Genomic DNA, 17,998 nt, shown 5'->3' on the forward strand with positions numbered 1-17,998 from the left:
TGGCTTTGAAATTCAGAAATAGATGCAGATGATTCACAGCTTACAGGTTAGGCAGCTTATCACCATACATAATCAGTATTTTAGCTTCTCTAATCCTTTTGAGTATAGACTTCACCTTCATGATTTTCATGCCAAGCTTTTCCCTGCAGAGGTAACATGCAGGGGCGTCATGGTCTCATGCCTATGGACTAGATATCATTTGTAGCCACAGCTAAAAAGAAAGAAAGAAAGAAAGAAAGAAAGAAAGAAAGAAAGAAAGAAAGAAAGAAAGAAAGAAAGAAAGAAAGAAAGAAGAAAGAAGAAAGAAAGAAAGAAAGAAAGAAAGAAAGAAAGAAAGAAAGAGAAAGAAAGAAAGAGAAAGAAAGAAAGAAAAAGAAAGAAAGAAAGAAAGAAAGAAAGAAAGAAAGAAAGAAAGAAAGAAAGAAAGAAAAAGGAAGAAAGAAATAAGGAAAGAAAGGAAGAAAGAAAGAAAAAATAAATAATAATAATAATAACTTTGAAAGTACTAAATTGTCTTTTATCCTCAACAATTATAATGATTCTTTCCTCTTTTTAACATTGAATGAATAATATTCCTTTTGTTTTGATGGCCTTGATCAGGCACTTTTGGTCCCAATATTTTTTAAAAAGTGATATTCCTAACTAATACTTGGAAACTTTAAATAAGGAAACATTTGAGAACTGAAATGAGTCCAGCTCAGTTTGCTCCAGATCTGTAGTGTTGTATTTCTGTCTATGCCTGGCCAGTGACTGCTTCCCTTTCTTCCCCTTCCCTTACTTTCAAATCACTGCAAGAAATAGTAAAATCCACTCATGCAAGAACATATAAATATGTGTGTCCTTACAGTTGCTAGCTTCTAAATTTGAACTTTATGTCTTCCTTGTGTTTGTTGTCATTTTTCCCTAAACTCTGCTTTGAGTTGAAGAAAATTCAAGTCGTTGAAACGCAGGAGAAAAAAAAAATGTTTTAATGTTGAGAATGGTTTTAAAAATCCATTTTAGGGAAGTATCTATCAGCTCTCATTTTACTCTGAAACACTTTCTACATTCCCTAGCTTTTCTTGTGTCTGTTTGCCAGCAGCAAAACAGTAGGTATTTTTATTTATCAATAAGTGTGAAACTGTACACACAAGGTGTCCGTGCATTTTTTGTTCTTCTTTTCTTTTTAGCATCCATTAACTAACTCTCTGTGAATGTTTATTGGAGGAAAAGGATTGAAGAACATGTCAGTTAAGTAACATAAAAACTAAATACTAGGCAATTCAGTTCCTCTCAATTTCTAGACTAATTTCCCTTAGTCACCCTCTCGATTCTAATCATGCCAGGAGAAGCAGGGACGAAGAACAGAGAACTCTCTTTTCCTTCCCAGAGAGAAGCTACTATTCTCTTGTAACCACTACAAAAGAGAAAAGCTGAGTGGGTTCAATCTACTGCCACTACCTTTATTCATTCATTTACTTATTCTTTAATTCATTTACTCATTGAGTCTCATATTTCTTTGCTAAATATGTTCTGGGCACTACAGGTAGAGCAGTGATCAAGACAGACATGAAGCTTACAATTTAGGGGAGGTGGAGACAGATAGCAAGCATTTTATCAAATATATTCATTGTAAGTATTAAGAAAACAATGAAATTCAGATTCTGGCCATGAATCTATATTAATACTTGATCAGGAGCTGTACGAAGATCTGGGGAAAATGCCTCACCAGCAGCAAGAGAGCTGGGCAATGGCCCTTACTAAAGATGAAGTTTGGTTTGTTCAAGAAAGAGCAGGAAGGTTGTATCACTGGAAAGGTGTCACCAAAAGGCCGTGGAGGGAAGAGCAACTGGTGTTAGGACTTTGTGATGTCTTGAAGCTGTGACACTTCACTGAAAACCTTTAGAGAGTTTTAATAAGGGCGATGACATGAACTCATATATGTTTTGAAAACACCAGCTCTGGGACTGGGTAGAGAGGAATTAGAGAGTGACATGGGCATCCTGAAGGAAGGACTCACTCTCTGATTGGTTTAGTTCAGATGATAAGCACCTTAATCTAATTTAAATCTTTAAAATATACACATGAAATGTATATACCCAGCCAGGCATGGTGTTCTGAATTAACAGCCACGAGACACTGCATCTTATAATTTCAACATTGTTGTTACGTAAAATAGATTTGAAAATTCTTTGGGGAAGAGATTGGGACTGTAGTGGACCACTTAGTACCTTGAATGATAGCCCCTTTAATTGCTGTTATTAGCAAATTTGATTTTTAAAGAACAGAATAAAGATGTCTGGAGTGTCAAATAGCAAATATATATATATATATATATATATATATATATATATATTTTGGCAGAAAACATCTATTTCGGCCAGAACATGACTAAGATGATTAAGATGCTTTTGCAAAAATGAATTGCAAAAAAAGAGTTTTAAGCAACTGTAACACCTTTGGGACAGATGATCTCTTCTACACCTAGAAGATAACAGTTTCTGTCACTTCTGAAGTTGTAGTAGAATTTAATCTCTACCTCCCATAGGCAACGAACTACTGTGGTGTGGGGTCTTAGCTGTATCCTCACTTCATCTTCCTGAAGAGACTGGCAACTGTTGAGAGCAGATTCGTGTTTCTTAAACAATTTGTGTCAGTTGGCCCAGGGAAATCGGCATTTGGATAAATAACTGTTGGGCTTTACCTTCCCAAATCCCACTTTGGCTTATCTTGATAACAGTGTCGTTGACAACTTTAGCCTGGCCTAGCCATGGGATCTGGAAAAGCCCTGTTGGTTGGTACTGTAACTCCCAGCTTACCAGCTGGTGGGGCATGAAGAAAATCCATTGGAACGTGCAAGTGGATGGGGCCAAGCTTGAAAGATCAGAAATAATTTATTTGCCTTCCTTCCATATCTATTACTTAAAAAAAAAAAAAGGATTTTATTTATTTGACAGAGAGAGAGCTTGAGAGATTGGCATAAGGAGAGAGAGAAGCAGGCTCCCTGCTCAGCAGGAACTCAATCCCAGGATCCTGAGATCATGACTTGAGCTGAAGGCAGATGCTTACCTGATTGAGCCACGTGCATGTCCCTCTATTACTTTCTTTTAGACGCTTATAAGTTATCTATTTTATCTCCGTTATGTTGGTTTCTTTCATTCTTCAAAATTTCTTAGTATATTTTAAGTTAGATCTACCTTGCCATGACCACTTTGTAACTTAGTCTTTGTTTATGAGATGATTTTGTCTTTTTCCTAAATTTTTTTATGGCTTAAGTTAACTCTAGCCTTATATCTTTAGTTTTACCATCGTTTCTATTCTGAATTTTAAGTTCTTGATTTGGTATGGGCTTCAAACCATATTTGCTTAGTTTATGTTGGTTTATTGAATTATAGTTTTCTTTGGTTTCACGGTTAACACTTTCATTAGTATCAGTTGAATAATTTTGATGATCACTTTCTGTTTCTTTTTTCCTCTCTTCTCAATTTGCACCAGTGTTTGTGTCCACTTTGTTGTTGTTGTTCATTCTCAAATGTCCTAGAGTTTCCAAAAGGAATATAGGTGAAATATGGAAAGTGGAAAGTGGGAAAGAGGTTTGAGCAGTTTGCTGTCTCTTACCTTAGATGGACTCTTCTTTCAAAAACTCCACCTATTGGAAATGAGTTGGTGAAGTCTCTGATTCTATCACCTACTTTGGGTTTTTTTGTTTCTATCAGACACTCAAATGATTATTACTTTCTTTCTTTCTTTTTTTTTTCTTTCTTCAACAAATCTGCAATGTATTTCATCCTCTTCCATATGCTTTGGGAGCTCATCTTCTTACAGTTACCACCTCGGGGCCCATGTTGTTTCAGTTTCCCTACTTGGGAAGCAGTGAGAATTCTAATCCATAACATGTTTCAGGTCGGTTCCTGCTTTTAGTATTTCTCACTAAGCAGCGGACCTACTCATTCTGTAGGTGAAGTCATCTGAGCTGTGTGACCCCTGTGCTTGTAATCTGTTCATAAACCTGATTCAGCACTGCAGGGTATCTGAGATTAACATGGGATCCAGGTATTTATTTTTGCACTTGCCTATAAATAGAGGTTTCTGCATTCTTTGCTTATGCTTATTTGTGGTTTTATTTGTTCTCCTTTTAAAACTATATGGTTTGTGGAAGATTTGGGGATATATGTTGAGATACCCACCTGGATTACGTCAGTCACAGGGACCAGCAGTACAGGAAATCTTAAAGTCATGTAAGTAATCATTCTATCATTCATTGCTTCTCGTTCACAGCAGGACTCCCAACTCACCTGTTTCACGTGGGTGGAAATCCAAGAGACTTCCTTTATTGTTCCCATCACCTACAAGCGACCTGATTCTATGAGCAGATATAGGCATGGCTTTAACATTCACCTTCAAGGGAGCACTAGTTATTTCTACTAATTCTTTCATGGCTCAATATATGTGCTAGTTCCTGTCACAGAATGTGTTCCAACAGATCTTGTACTATAAAAATCACACTTTTGAGCCAATTATCCATGTTGAAAAACTCTTCTAAGTGGGTTTAAATCAATGATACCTACCTATAAATGACTCCATAGCTTTATGCGCCATCACCATTGCTAAGCAACTAAGTGAATCAAATATAATGATATTGTAATGCAGGAATTCTAAGTCTAAGGAGGCGACAACTGTGTAGTGCACAGAACATGGGCTTTGGCATCAGAGTGATTTGTTTCAGATTAGTTTTGGTACTTTTTAAGCTCTTCCTAAATTACACTGTCTCAGTTTTCATTTTTAGTTGTAAAGCAGATATAATAATACCCAACTCATGGAGGAGGTGTCATATTTAAATGAGATAATATATTGAAAGCACCTAGCAAAATGTTAGAAAACGGACATGCAAAAAAAAATTATACTTTCTTCATCCCTTAGGAGACACTGAAATTGTCTATAAAGGGCCATGATGTCACCCTTGCTTCTCTGGTTCTAGCTATCCTTTGATTTATCCAAATGTGCATCTTTCTTACCTGAGAATTGGTGATCACTGTGGTTAAAATGGAATATTTAAGAATTCACAAACATGGGTATTGTGGTAATTGACTATTTAATGCTGAAAGATTGTTATTTCCATCTTCAAACTGGGGAAATGTGCTTTTAAAAAGGGAGGGGGGAATTAGCTCCCAACTCTGGTTGCTGGGGAAGTTCCAATTCTTGTGTTCTCTGTGAATTAAGTTTTTATTCACTGGAAAGGTATTTTCTAAAAGCTCATGATTACATGCACAAAGGTATAATACTATAAATGTAGAAATTCTGAATTAAACAAATGTAATAGAAGCTGCTGGTGGGATTTATGGTTCCCAATAACTATCTGAGAATCTCTTCACAGATTGCTTCTTTATATTGTGAAATGAATAGGATTTTATATCTGAAGAAACAAATCTGCACATTAAAAAATCAATGTTTCTCATGATACACACTTGGTATTATTTCTGGGAATACTACAGCTGGCATAACCTAGTTAAAATAGTATAATTTACTTGACTACATACATAGTCTTTTTGGATCAAAACTGCCACTTACAACGTGCAAAGAGGAACAATGATCTTTCTGCTTTTGCAACCACCAAAAGAGTTTTTTTTTTTTGCTCTACTCCCCCTCAAAGCCCTGATGCGTAATCCTTTCTCTAGCCACCTGAATGTCTCAGCTTTGAAAAATAAAAAGATGGGGAGAGAATGAAGGAGAAGGGAGGTATAAAGCACGTTCTGTCACAGAATCTCTACTGAAAAATCCTCAACAAGCAGAATGGATTGAAAAATTCAAGCATGACTAAAAAGTACATTCCCCACTAGTCAGTAGATTTTGCTTCCTATTTGTCACTGCCACCTTGGAGAGCGGTGAGCATTAATAATGCATGGGTGCTAGGAATGTATTAGCAACTAACCTTGCGAAGAAAATCAGCTGGGGACCCAGAAGAGCTGTAAAATGAAAGAGAGAGAGACAAAAAGGCAGAGTGAGTATGCACACATGCTCTGAAGTATCCTTCTTATTTATTGAAGAGATTCGGGAGCAGTATTAGGTGTGTGGCAACTTTTTTTTTTTTTTTTTTTTGTAAAGGAAAGGTAGAAATCCTTGGAATGGGGCCATAATTGAGTTCACTGACCAAATTCACAAACTTCCCCAACCCCATCAAATGCATTACTTACTTTTGGATCACATAAATACCCCTGAGACATTAGTGTGTTTATACGCTTAGGCAAATAAGAAGTTGAGTAAATAACTTCTTGGACATCTTTCTTAAAGAAACATCGGCAAGTGAATTTCTTAAATACGTTATATGTGATTTCAGATCTACTTTACAATGCAGTATGCGTTACAGATAGATTTACTGTGAATTTGTGAATGTCAATTCTGATTCCAGAATTCCCACAAAACAAACAAGCAAGCAAACAAATATCTAGAGGCATACTGGCTAGGAATAGTAAGATTGCTCGAGTTTCAGAAGGAAATTTTAATTTTGTAAATTTGCATTTCTTTTCTTTAAATTATTATTTTTCAACATTATATTTATTTTTTGAGATTTTATTTATTTATTTGACAGAGAAAGTGCGCAAGCAGAGGAAGAGGGAGAAGCACATTTGTCGATAAGCAGGGAAACCTGAACCAGGGCTCAGTCCCAGGACCCCGAGATCATGACCTGAGCCGGAGAGTGACACTTAACTGACAGAGCCACCCAGGCGCCCCTATTTTTCAACCATTTCAAATAGTCACCAAACCAGTTCCTTTGTGTAATTATAACTTATCTGTGAGAATGCCACCACATGACCACTTAGCTCTCTTGTTTCAGTGCTTCAGATATTATGGGAGACTGCACTCCAGAAGGGGCCCCATGTTCAATCCTTTCCATACTCTATTTACCCCACTATTGCTCCACTGAGTATCTCCTAATTCCATACCTGACCCGCAATAACTCGTCAATTGATTGAGTTGATTGTGGAACATGTTAGATTATACTTTGTAAAACACTTGTAAGTCCCTAACCTTCAGCAAACATATTTGTTTGCTTGCTTGTTTGTTTTGTGGGAATTCTGGAATCAGAATTGACATTCACAAATTCACAGTAAATCTATCTGTAACGCATACTGCATTGTAAAGTAGATCTGAAATCACATATAACGTATTTAAGAAATTCACTTGCCGATGTTTCTTTAAGAAAGATGTCCAAGAAGTTATTTACTCACCTTCATGCTTATTTTAAAATTTAAAATTTAAAAATTTTAAAAATTTAAAAATTTTAAAAATTTAAAAATTGGGGAGATTTTGTTAAATATGAAAATATATGCACATGACATGTTTTAAATGTGTTTACTAATGGATGCTAGATACCATTTTCTTTTTCCATCCTTTTATTATTAAAGTATTAAAGTATTAAAACATACTCAAGAATTGGAAGACTTTTTCACATACTTTAATATTTCTCATCTATTCAACACATAGACTATACTAGCAACATATTGCTAAATTTGCTTTCTCATATATCTAATCATTGTTTTCTCTTATGTCCATCAGTCCATCTTATTAGAGTTTTACATTTCAAAGTAAATTGTAGGCATTGCTATACTTCCCCCTGAATACTTTGGCTAGATTTCAATATTAGTTGACCCTTCTTTTCACATAAAATTCACAACAATAAAAATACTCAAATTGTGTCTATTTAAATCAGTGAGTTTTGTCAAATGCATACAACTGTGTAATCCAAATCTTTGAGATTCGAAGTATTGTCATCAACAATTTATTTGCTTTTTTCTTAGCTCTCTGATATTTATTTATTTATTTTTTTTTTGGGGAAAAAAAAAAGTCCAAAGGCTACAGCTAAGAGATTTTCCCACAATAAATGTGCTTATTCAAGATTTAGAAAGCTAGATTTTGGCATGCTAAGATGATCACATGTTTAACATAGGAAGATTCTAAGAGAATTGCTTCACTACCACTTTCTCATGTACACTACAATTGTTCTCTTGAGAAATGAGTAATTTCAGCCTATTATTTTCTTAACAGTTTTTGTTGAACTTAAGTAAATTTTTACACAGACTCCTTTAATTATTATTATTATTATCATCATTATTATTCCTTCTCTTAATTTCTCATTTGGGAAAGCATCCCAGAATAATTTCGTTTTATTGTGGCAATCCTCCCCCCAAAGCTCTTTTCTTGTCTCTCCCCTTACACTGATATACACATATACATTCAAAGAAAATCTAACGGGATAGTTACTAAATTCACTCATGTTGCTTAAAACTCACAGTGAATACTCAATACATGTTTTTACACAAAAGATGTTTGGAATGAATAAATGATACGGAAATGATGTGGGTCACATTTACTTACATGTGAGCTAATAATCTTTGAAGCAAATTGCAAAATACTATAAAGAGTTGTGCTTTCAGAAATGCATTTAAAGATCGTCTATAGGGTGTCTGGATGGCTCAGTCAGTTGAGCCTCCACCTTCAGCTCAGGTCATGATCTCAGGGTCATGGGATCAAGCCCCACATAAGGCTCTCTGCTAGGTGGGGAGTCTGCTTCTCCCTCGCCACTTCCCCTCTGCTCATGCTCGTTCTCTCTCTCTCTCTATGAAATAAATAAATAAAATATTTAGGAAAAAAAATCTTCTATCAACTCCAGTGTCATAAGTAGCAAAGATATCTCAAAAATGAAACTTAAGCTAAAAAAAAGATACACGTTTGATTTTTAAAATCTCTTCATTCTTTGAAGACTTGCCCTGACTAATTATTTATTTATGTTTTATCAGAAGCTAGATCTGCCTTGGTGCTAGAGATATTCTTCTTTTATTTTTTTATTATAATCATAACAAACATTTATTGACCTTCTTTTTTTTAAAATAAATTTATTTTTTACTGGTGTTCAATTTACCAACATACAGAATAACACCCAGTGCTCATCCCGTCAAGTGCCCCCCTCAGTGCCCGTCACCCATTCACCCCCATCCCCCATCTTCCTCCCCTTCCATCACCCCTAGTTCGTTTCCCAGAGTTAGGAGTCTTTATGTTCTGTCTCCCTTTCTGATATTTCCCACACATTTCTTCTCCCTTCCCTTATATTCCTTTTCACTATTATTTATATTCCCCAAATGAATGAGAACATATAATGTTTGTCCTTCTCCGATTGACTTATTTCACTCAGCATAATACCCTCCAGTCCCATCCACATTAAAACAAATGGTGGGTATTTGTCGTTACTAATGGCTGAGGAATATTCCATTGTATACATAGACCACATCTTCTTTATCCATTCATCTTTCGATGGACACCGAGGCTCCTTCCACAGTTTGGCTATTGTGGCCATTGCTGCTAGAAACATCGGGGTGCAGGTGTCCCGGTGTTTCATTGCATCTGTATCTTTGGGGTAAATCCCCAACAGTGCAATTGCTGGGTCATAGGGCAGGTCCATTTTTAACTCTTTGAGGAACCTCCACACAGTTTTCCAGAGTGGCTGCCCCAATTCACAATCCCACCAACAGTGCAAGAGGGTTCCCTTTTCTCCGCATCCTCTCCAACATTTGTGGTTTCCTGCCTTGTTAATGTTCCCCATTCTCACTGGTGTGAGGTGGGATCTCATTGTGGTTTTGATTTGTATTTCCCTGATGGCAAGTGATGCAGAGCATTTTCTCATGTGCATGTTGGCCATGTCTAGGTCTTCGTCTGTGAGATTTCTGTTCATGTCTTTTGCCCATTTCATGATTGGATTGTTTGTTTCTTTGGTGTTGAGTTTAAGAAGTTCTTTATAGATCTTGGAAACTAGCCCTTTATCTGATATGTCTTTTGCAAATATCTTCTCCCATTCTGTAGGTTGTCTTTAAGTTTTGTTGATTGTATCCTTTGCTGTGCAAAAGCTTCTTATCGTGATGAAGTCCCAATAGTTCCTTTTTGCTTTTGTTTCTTTTGCCTTCGTGGATGTATCTTGCAAGAAGTTACTGTGGCCGAGTTCAAAAAGGGTTTTGCCTGTGTTCTCCTCTAGGATTTTGATGGAATCTTGTCTCACATTTAGATCTTTCATCCATTTTGAGTTTATCTTTGTGTATGGTGAAAGAGAGTGGTCTAGTTTCATTCTTCTGCATGTGGATGTCCAATTTTCCCAGCACCATTTATTGAAGAGACTGTCTTTCTTCCAATGGATAGTCTTTCCTCCTTTATCGAATATTAGTTGACCATAAAGTTGAGGGTCCACTTCTGGGTTCTCTATTCTGTTCCATTGATCTGTGTGTCTGTTTTTGTGCCAGGACCACACTGTCTTGATGACCACAGCTTTGTAGTCTTACCTGAAATCTGGCATTGTGATGCCCCCAGATATGGTTTTCTTTTTTAAAATTCCCCTGGCTATTCGGGGTCTTTTCTGATTCCACACAAATCTTACAATAATTTGTTCTACATCTCTGAAGAAAGTCCATGGTATTTTGATAGGGATTGCATTAAACGTGTACATTGCCCTGGGTAACATCGACATTTTCACAATATTAATCCTGCCAATCCATGAGCATGGAATATTTTTCCATCTCTTTGTGTCTTCCTCAATTTCTTTCAGAAGTGTTCTATAGTTTTTAGGGTAAGATCCTTTACATCTTTGGTTAGGTTTATTCCTAGGTATCTTATGCTTTTGGGTGCAATTGTAAACGGGATTGACTCCTTAATTTCTCTTTCTTCAGTCTCATTGTTAGTGTATAGAAATGCCACTGATTTCTGGGCATTGATTTTGTATCCTGCCATGCTACCAAATTGCTGTATGAGTTCTAGCAATCTTTTGGGTTTTCTATGTAGAGTATCATGTAATCAGTGAAGAGGGAGAGTTTGACTTCTTCTTTGCCAATTTGAATGCCTTTATTGTCTTTTTGTTGTCTGATTGCTGAGGCTAGGACTTCCAGTACTATGTTGAATAGCAGTGGTGAGAGTGGACATCCCTGTCTTGTTCCTGATCTTAGGGGAAAGGCTCCCAGCGCTTCCCCATTGAGAATGATATTTGCTGTGGGCTTTTCGTAGATGGCTTTTAAGATGTCGAGGAATGTTCCCTCTATCCCTACACTCTGAAGAGTTTTGATCAGGAATGGATGCTGTATTTTGTCAAATGCTTTCTCTGCATCTAATGAGAGGATCATATGGTTCTTGGTTTTTCTCTTGCTGATATGATGAATCACATTGATTGTTTTACGGGTGTTGAACCAGCCTTGTGTCCCAGGGATAAATCCTACTTGGTCGTGGTGAATAATTTTCTTAATGTACTGTTGGGTCCTATTGGCTAGTATCTTGTTGAGAATTTTTGCATCCATGTTCATCAGGGATATTGGTCCGTAATTCTCCTTTTTGGTGGGGTCTTTGTCTGGTTTTGGAATTAAGGTGATGCTGGCCTCATAGAACGAATTTGGAAGTACTCCATCTCTTTCTATCTTTCCAAACAGCTTTAGGATAATAGGTATGGTTTCTTCTTTAAACGTTTGATAGGATTCCCCTGGGAAGCCATCTGGCCCTGGACTTTTGTGTCTTGGGAGGTTTTTGATGACTGCTTTAATTTCCTCCCTGGTTATTGGCCTGTTCAGGTTTTCTATTTCTTCCTGTTCCAGTTTTGGTAGTTTGTGGCTTTCCAGGAATGTGTCCATTTCTTCTAGATTGTCTAATTTATTGGCGTATAGCTGTTCATAATATGTTTTTAAAATAGTTTGTATTTCCTTGGTGTTGGTAGTGATCTCTCCTTTCTCATTCAGGATTTTATTAATTTGAGTCTTCTCTCTCTTCTTTTTAATAAGGCTGGATAATGGTTTATCTATCTTATTAATTCTTTCAAAGAACCAACTCCTGGTTCTATTGATCTGTTCCACAGTTCTTCTGGTCTCAATTTTGTTGAGTTCTGCTCGAATCTTTATTAACTCTCTTCTTCTCCTGGGTGTAGGATCCATCTGCTGTTTTTTCTCTAGCTCCTTTATGTGTAAGGTTAGCTTTTGTATTTGAGTTATTTCCAGTTTTTGAATGGATGCTTGTATTGCGATGTATTTCCCCCTTAGGACTGCTTTTGCTGCATCCCAAAGATTTTGAACGGTTGTATCTTCATTCTCATTAGTTTCCATGAATCTTTTTAATTCTTCCTTAATTTCCTGGTTGACCCTTTCATCTTTTAGCAGGATGGTCCTTAACCTCCACGTGTTTGAAGTCCTTCCAAACTTCTTGTTGTGATTTAATTCTAATTTCAAGGCATTATGGTCTGAGAATATGCAGGGGACGATCCCAATCTTTTGGTATCGGTTCAGACCCGATTTGTGACCCAGTATGTGGTCTATTCTGGAGAAAGTTCCATGTGCACTTGAGAAGAATGTGTATTCAGTTGAGTTTGGATGTAAAGTTCTGTAGATATCTGTGAAATCCATCTGGTCCAGTGTATCATTTAAAGCTCTCATTTCTTTGGAGATGTTGTGCTTAGAAGACCTATCGAGTATAGAAAGCACTAGATTGAAGTCACCAAGTATAAGTGTATTATTATCTAAGTATTTCTTCACTTTGGTTAATAATTGATTGATATATTTGGCAGCTCCCACATTCGGGGCATATATATTGAGGATTGTTAAGTCCTCTTGTTGAATAGATCCTTTAAGTATGATATAGTGTCCCTCTTCATAGAGATATTCTTCTTTATTGTTTCTTACCTATAACCTCACTGAAAGAAATTTATTGGTTTATCATCCATCCCTGCCTTCTTTCTCATTATAAAAAGTGCTTCCACCTCAGCAATCTTCTTCCTTCCTTTCTTTCTTTCTTTCTTTCTTTCTTTCTTTCTTTCTTTCTTTCTTTTTTTCTTCTTTTTAATAAAAAAATCTATTTTTATTTTTTAGAGAGAGATAGAGGAGGGATGGAGAGACTGAGGGTGAGAATCTTAAGCAGGCTAGATGTCTAACACAGAGCCCAATGTGAGGCTTGATCTCAGGATCCTAAGATCATGACTTGAGCTGAAATCAAGTCAGAGACTTAACTGACTGAGCTACCCAGGGGCTCCATGGCAATCTTCTTTCAATATAATTTAATAGCTTGGGATATCCACTACAGGGTGTTCTGCAACCGTTCCTCTTCTGAGTCCCCTCTTCCATTCCATAACCTCATAGGAGGGGGAGCAGTAAGGAACATGGAACCATGCAAGTGACAGTGGTGGCAACAACAGCCATTGCTGTTTCCTGAAAGCACATCTACTTCATTCAAGGCACTAATCACTCCTGCTTCTGCTACCTTGAGGAGAGAAAGAAAAATGAAGGAGGAAAGAGAAGAAAACAAACTCATAAAAACCTGGGGAAAGATAAGCAAACTCCACCCATTCTAAGAATATTATATCCCTTTATTTTATTTTATAAACTAAATAAAATAAATGATAAGTAATATAATAACTAAAGTTATCTATTTAAAACTGTTTATTTTAATTTTAAGTCTGGAGAGCAAAAAGCCTCTAAATTCTTTTTTTTTTTATTAACTTATTTATTCATTCTAGAGAGAGAAAGGGGGTGAGGCGGGGCAGAGAAAGAGAATCTTTCAAGCAGACTCCTTATTGAGCGACAACATGGCTTTCCATCCCACTACCCATGAGATCATGACCTGAGCAAAACCAGGAGTCAGGTGTTAACCAACTGGCACTCAGGCACTCCGGTGCCCCTATAAGCCTCTGAATTCTTAAAAGAAACAAATCTAAAGAGCAAGTGCAATGCTCTGCACACACTGGGTGCTCAATTAGTTATGTCATTCTGATAAGGAAAGGAGATTATTGGGGATCCATGGGTGGCGCAGTGGTTTAGCGCCTGTCTTTGGCCCAGGGTGCGATCCTGGAGACCCGGGATGGAATCCCACATCAGGCTCCCGGTGCATGGAGCCTGCTTCTCCCTCTGCCTATGTCTCTGTCTCTCTGTCTCTCATGAATAAATAAATAAAATCTTAAAAAAAAAAAAAGGAAAGGAGATTATCTGTTTTTATGTCTGTCTGTCCGTCAGGAGGCTATGATGATAACTCTTTTTACTCCTATTCCTAACATCTTTTACATGCTTCTAATGTCAAAAAAAGGAAGGGCAACACTTGAATTTTTTTATGCTGAGAATCGAAAGGAAGGGCAATGAAGCATGTGACTATTTTTTTGGATGAACGATAGCTTAATAAAGTAAGAAAACATATGTGGGAGAAGGTATACATTTTCCTAAAATTAAAAAGGTATATTTTAACTAAAAATATTATTGATACTTCCTGAAAGCATTTATTATTACACACACACACACATATGATAGTGAGACATCTTATTCTTCATAATAAAACTTTTTAGACTTAATTACCATCTAATATGCACCCATTGAAACAAATGATCCTGATTAAAAATCAACATGTACCCATTTGAACTGAATTCTTCTACTTTACAAAGTAGGTAATGTAATTCTTGAAAAGAAATTAACCATTGGAAATAACTGATAGCCTTGCACATTTTGTTAACATCTTCCAATATTTTAACAGAAATTCAATTTCTTTGACTCTAAGTGAGAGATTGTAATTAATTCATTCTTCCCATAGGGGTACAGAAATGTATAGAACCTGGGCTGACTTTCACAGCTAGGTGATTTTAGCTGACAGACTAAGATTTCCTTATTGCTGGCTTTAAAAATATGAATACTTTAGGGGTTTCTATGTAATCTCAATAGGCTATTATCTAATTCTTAACATATACTTTTTTAAGCTAACGAACTTATTCAGTCCCAATATTTCTTTTTGGGGGATACATTTCAATATTTTTTTAAATCAGAAAAATAGAATGCCAAGAAAATATTAACCAGAAAAATTCAATTAAAAAATAATTATGGCAATGTCATGAACCAACAGAAAGCAAGGGATGTGCAATGGATATGAAAAAGAGCTACACTCAGTAGCAAAATTACAAGGTGATCCACTTTCCCTCTAGTTAGAATGTGCTATGTGCAAAAGTCCTAATATATTTTGTTTCACTAAATCATAGATTGATAAATGGATGTTTTTCCAAAATCTCATTTATTTAACAAAATATGGAGTATAGGGACACCTGAGTAGCCCAGTTGGTTAAGTGTTCAACTCTTGAGTTCAGCTCAAGAAGGTCTCAGGATTGAGCCCTGCATCGAGCCCTGTATTGGGCTCCTTGTGATCATGGGGCCTGCTTAAGATTGTGTCCCTCTCCATCTCCCTCTGTACCCTACCATTCACATGCTCTTTCTTTCTGAAAAAGAAAAAAAAGAAGATGAAGTTAAAATTTAAAAAGTAGATTATATATCAGGTTACATAAGCATGTTATAGTATGTTTTAGCATACTATACATGGAATTTAAAAAATTGAGAAGAACATGGATCTAGAGTACTGGCAGGAGATGTGGATTGCAATTTCACATGGGTGATTAGGATATAATCTTAACCGAGAAGCTAACATCTGAGCAACAACTTGAAGGAGGGGGAGATTAAATCATGTCAGTACCAGGGAAAGTTCTTCTGAATAAAATTTCTTTTTTTTTAAGATTTTATTTATTTATTCATGAGAGACACACACAGAGAGAGAAAGAGAGAGGCAGAGACACAGGCAGAGGGAGAAGCAGGCTCCATGCAGGGAGCCCGATGTGGGACTTGATCCCTAGTCTCCAGGATCACGCCCTGGGCCAAAGGCAGACACTAAACCGCTGAGCCATCCAGGGATCCCCTGAATAAAATTTCTAAGAAGTCCTGGCCACCAAGTTAATTTTATTGCAAGGAAGCCCACTAGAGCATTCATGAGGGTTAATAATGCAATTGTACTTGGCAATATCCCTGCAACAACTTTCTTCACCACACACACACACACACACACACACACACAAAGAATGGAAAAGGAGAAGAAAGTGAAAGATGAGATCACAAGCTATAGTGTATACTCAGGCAAACAACCAAATATATGTTTTTTTGTTTGTTTTAAAAAAATTGGACAAGAAGTCTTAGAGTAGCCAATATTTTTCTACTGCACTTTGGTATTCTAAAATAGAATCCCTTTTATTTTGTCACATATGGAGTTGCAGCCTAAAAGCCTGCACAAATGGTCTCTGATCAATGTAAAACAAAGTGAGAGACTGGATCACTTCATGATTCTCATGTGGAATGTCCAAGAGAAAAGACTCTTCAAGAATCTGATGCACTAAAAACAAGAATTGGAAGCATATTATATCCAGAAAATACAAATAGAACCTTATGGAAAAAAAAGACATCAAATGAAAAAAGCTTTTAGAGATTGAAAATAAAAACGTATGTTCTAATATTCTGTAGGACTAGGGGCACCTGGGTGGCTCAGTTGGTTAATTGTCTGCTTCAGCTCAGGTAATGATCCCAGGGTCCTAGGATTGAGCCCCATGTCAGGTTCCCTGCCCAGTGGGAAATCTGCTTCTCCCTCTCCCTTTGCAGGTCCCCTTGTTTGTTCTCTCTTTCTCTCTCTCTCTCCCCCTCCCTTCCCCTGTCAAATAAATAAAATGTTTTAAAAAATAAAATAAAAAAAATAAAATAAAATTCAGTAACACTAAAAAGTAGGCAAAAAGTAACAATTCAAATGCAAACTGGAAAATAGAAATACACAAAACGAGGTGGTCTAATATCCAATATGTTTCACAAATAGACTGAAAAAAAGTGTGGAAAGACATATGTAATGTCAACAGTAAAGGCTTCCCTGAAGGCGGGAGTTGGCGGGTGGCTCAGCGATTTAGTTTCGCCTTCAGCCCAGGGCCTGATCCTGGAGACCTGGGATTGACCCATGTCGGGCTCCCTGCATGGGGCCTGCTTCTCCCTCTGCCTGTGTCTCTGCCTTTCTCTCTGTGTGTGTCTCTCATGAATAAATAAATAAAAATATTTTTAAAAATGAAGGCTTCCCTGATTATTCTGTCGATGAGAACAAAAGAACTGTTGACTTTAGAAAATTTTGTAAAGTTTTAGAACTCTAAAGATAACCAGAGGATTTTGAAAACTTGCGTAGAAGAAAAAAAAACTATCTATAAAAACAAAATCGTACTATCATTAGAATTTTCATCAGTGCCACTGAATGTTAGAAAGAAAAGATGTGATGATTTCCAAATTTTATACCCAGAAAAACTGTCATTCAAGGAAAGTAAAAGTAGAAAGATCTTCAAACATTCAAGGCCACAGAAAACTTTCCTCCAATGCATTTTTGTCATTGGGAAATATTTGAAGATAAATTACAGCAAAATGAAGGAATAAACCATCCAAAATGGATAAGAAACAATAAATGCAATATATGCAATTTGGCACATTTGTGAAGGTGAACATTAGGGTAAAAGCTCATAATAAGTAAAATGGCAAATCTTCCAGATAGGAGAAGGAAGATTATAGCCTCCAGGTAAAAGTTTGATAAAAAAAATAAGGTCTTCAGGAATGAAATTTCTGATTGAAAGCTCAGAAAAAATTGGAGATCTGAAAAAGTCAAATGGCAGATAAAAAGAAAATTATAAATGCTCAGGAAAACAAAGATGCAAGGAAAATATGTAAGAAAATCACGGTCCAAATATAAAGCAAGTGAAAATGAAGACTATTCATAATAAATGTGTTTCTCAATAAATATTTGAAAAATGAATAAATGCATACATTTTGACAATGGAAAGGTGCAGTGTGACAGACGAGATGAAACAAAAGGGAAACAGGGAAGAGGAGAAAGTAATTGTTTGAATATCCTCAATTTACAAAATATGGAGTCAAAACATTACTGTAAGAGAAAAAATATGAGTTTAAATCTATTGCTTAAGGAGCACCTGAGTGTTTCAGCTGGTTGAGCATCCAACTCTTGATCTCAGCTCAGATCTGATATTGGGATCATGAATTCAAGCCTCATGTTGGGCTCCATGCTGAGTGTTGAGCCTACTTTAAATAAATAAATATCAATCACTTAAATCACTATAGCAACCAGTGGAAAAACTAAAAATAGTAAAGCAATTCACTGGAATGAGAAGGGGGAGATATAAATATGG

The 17,998-nt window shown here is 36.4% G+C and overlaps 1 long non-coding RNA gene across 17 annotated transcripts in view; it reads left to right on the forward strand.

Moving 5' to 3' along the window:
- LOC140611963 (uncharacterized) overlaps positions 1-17,998 on the forward strand; it is a 157,786-nt gene that overhangs the window by 16,905 nt on the left and 122,883 nt on the right. The gene's annotated exons all lie outside the window — the stretch shown is intronic.

Source organism: Canis lupus, chromosome 20 (genome assembly GCF_048164855.1).
Source record: "Canis lupus baileyi chromosome 20, mCanLup2.hap1, whole genome shotgun sequence".
NCBI classification, from domain to species: domain Eukaryota; kingdom Metazoa; phylum Chordata; class Mammalia; order Carnivora; family Canidae; genus Canis; species Canis lupus.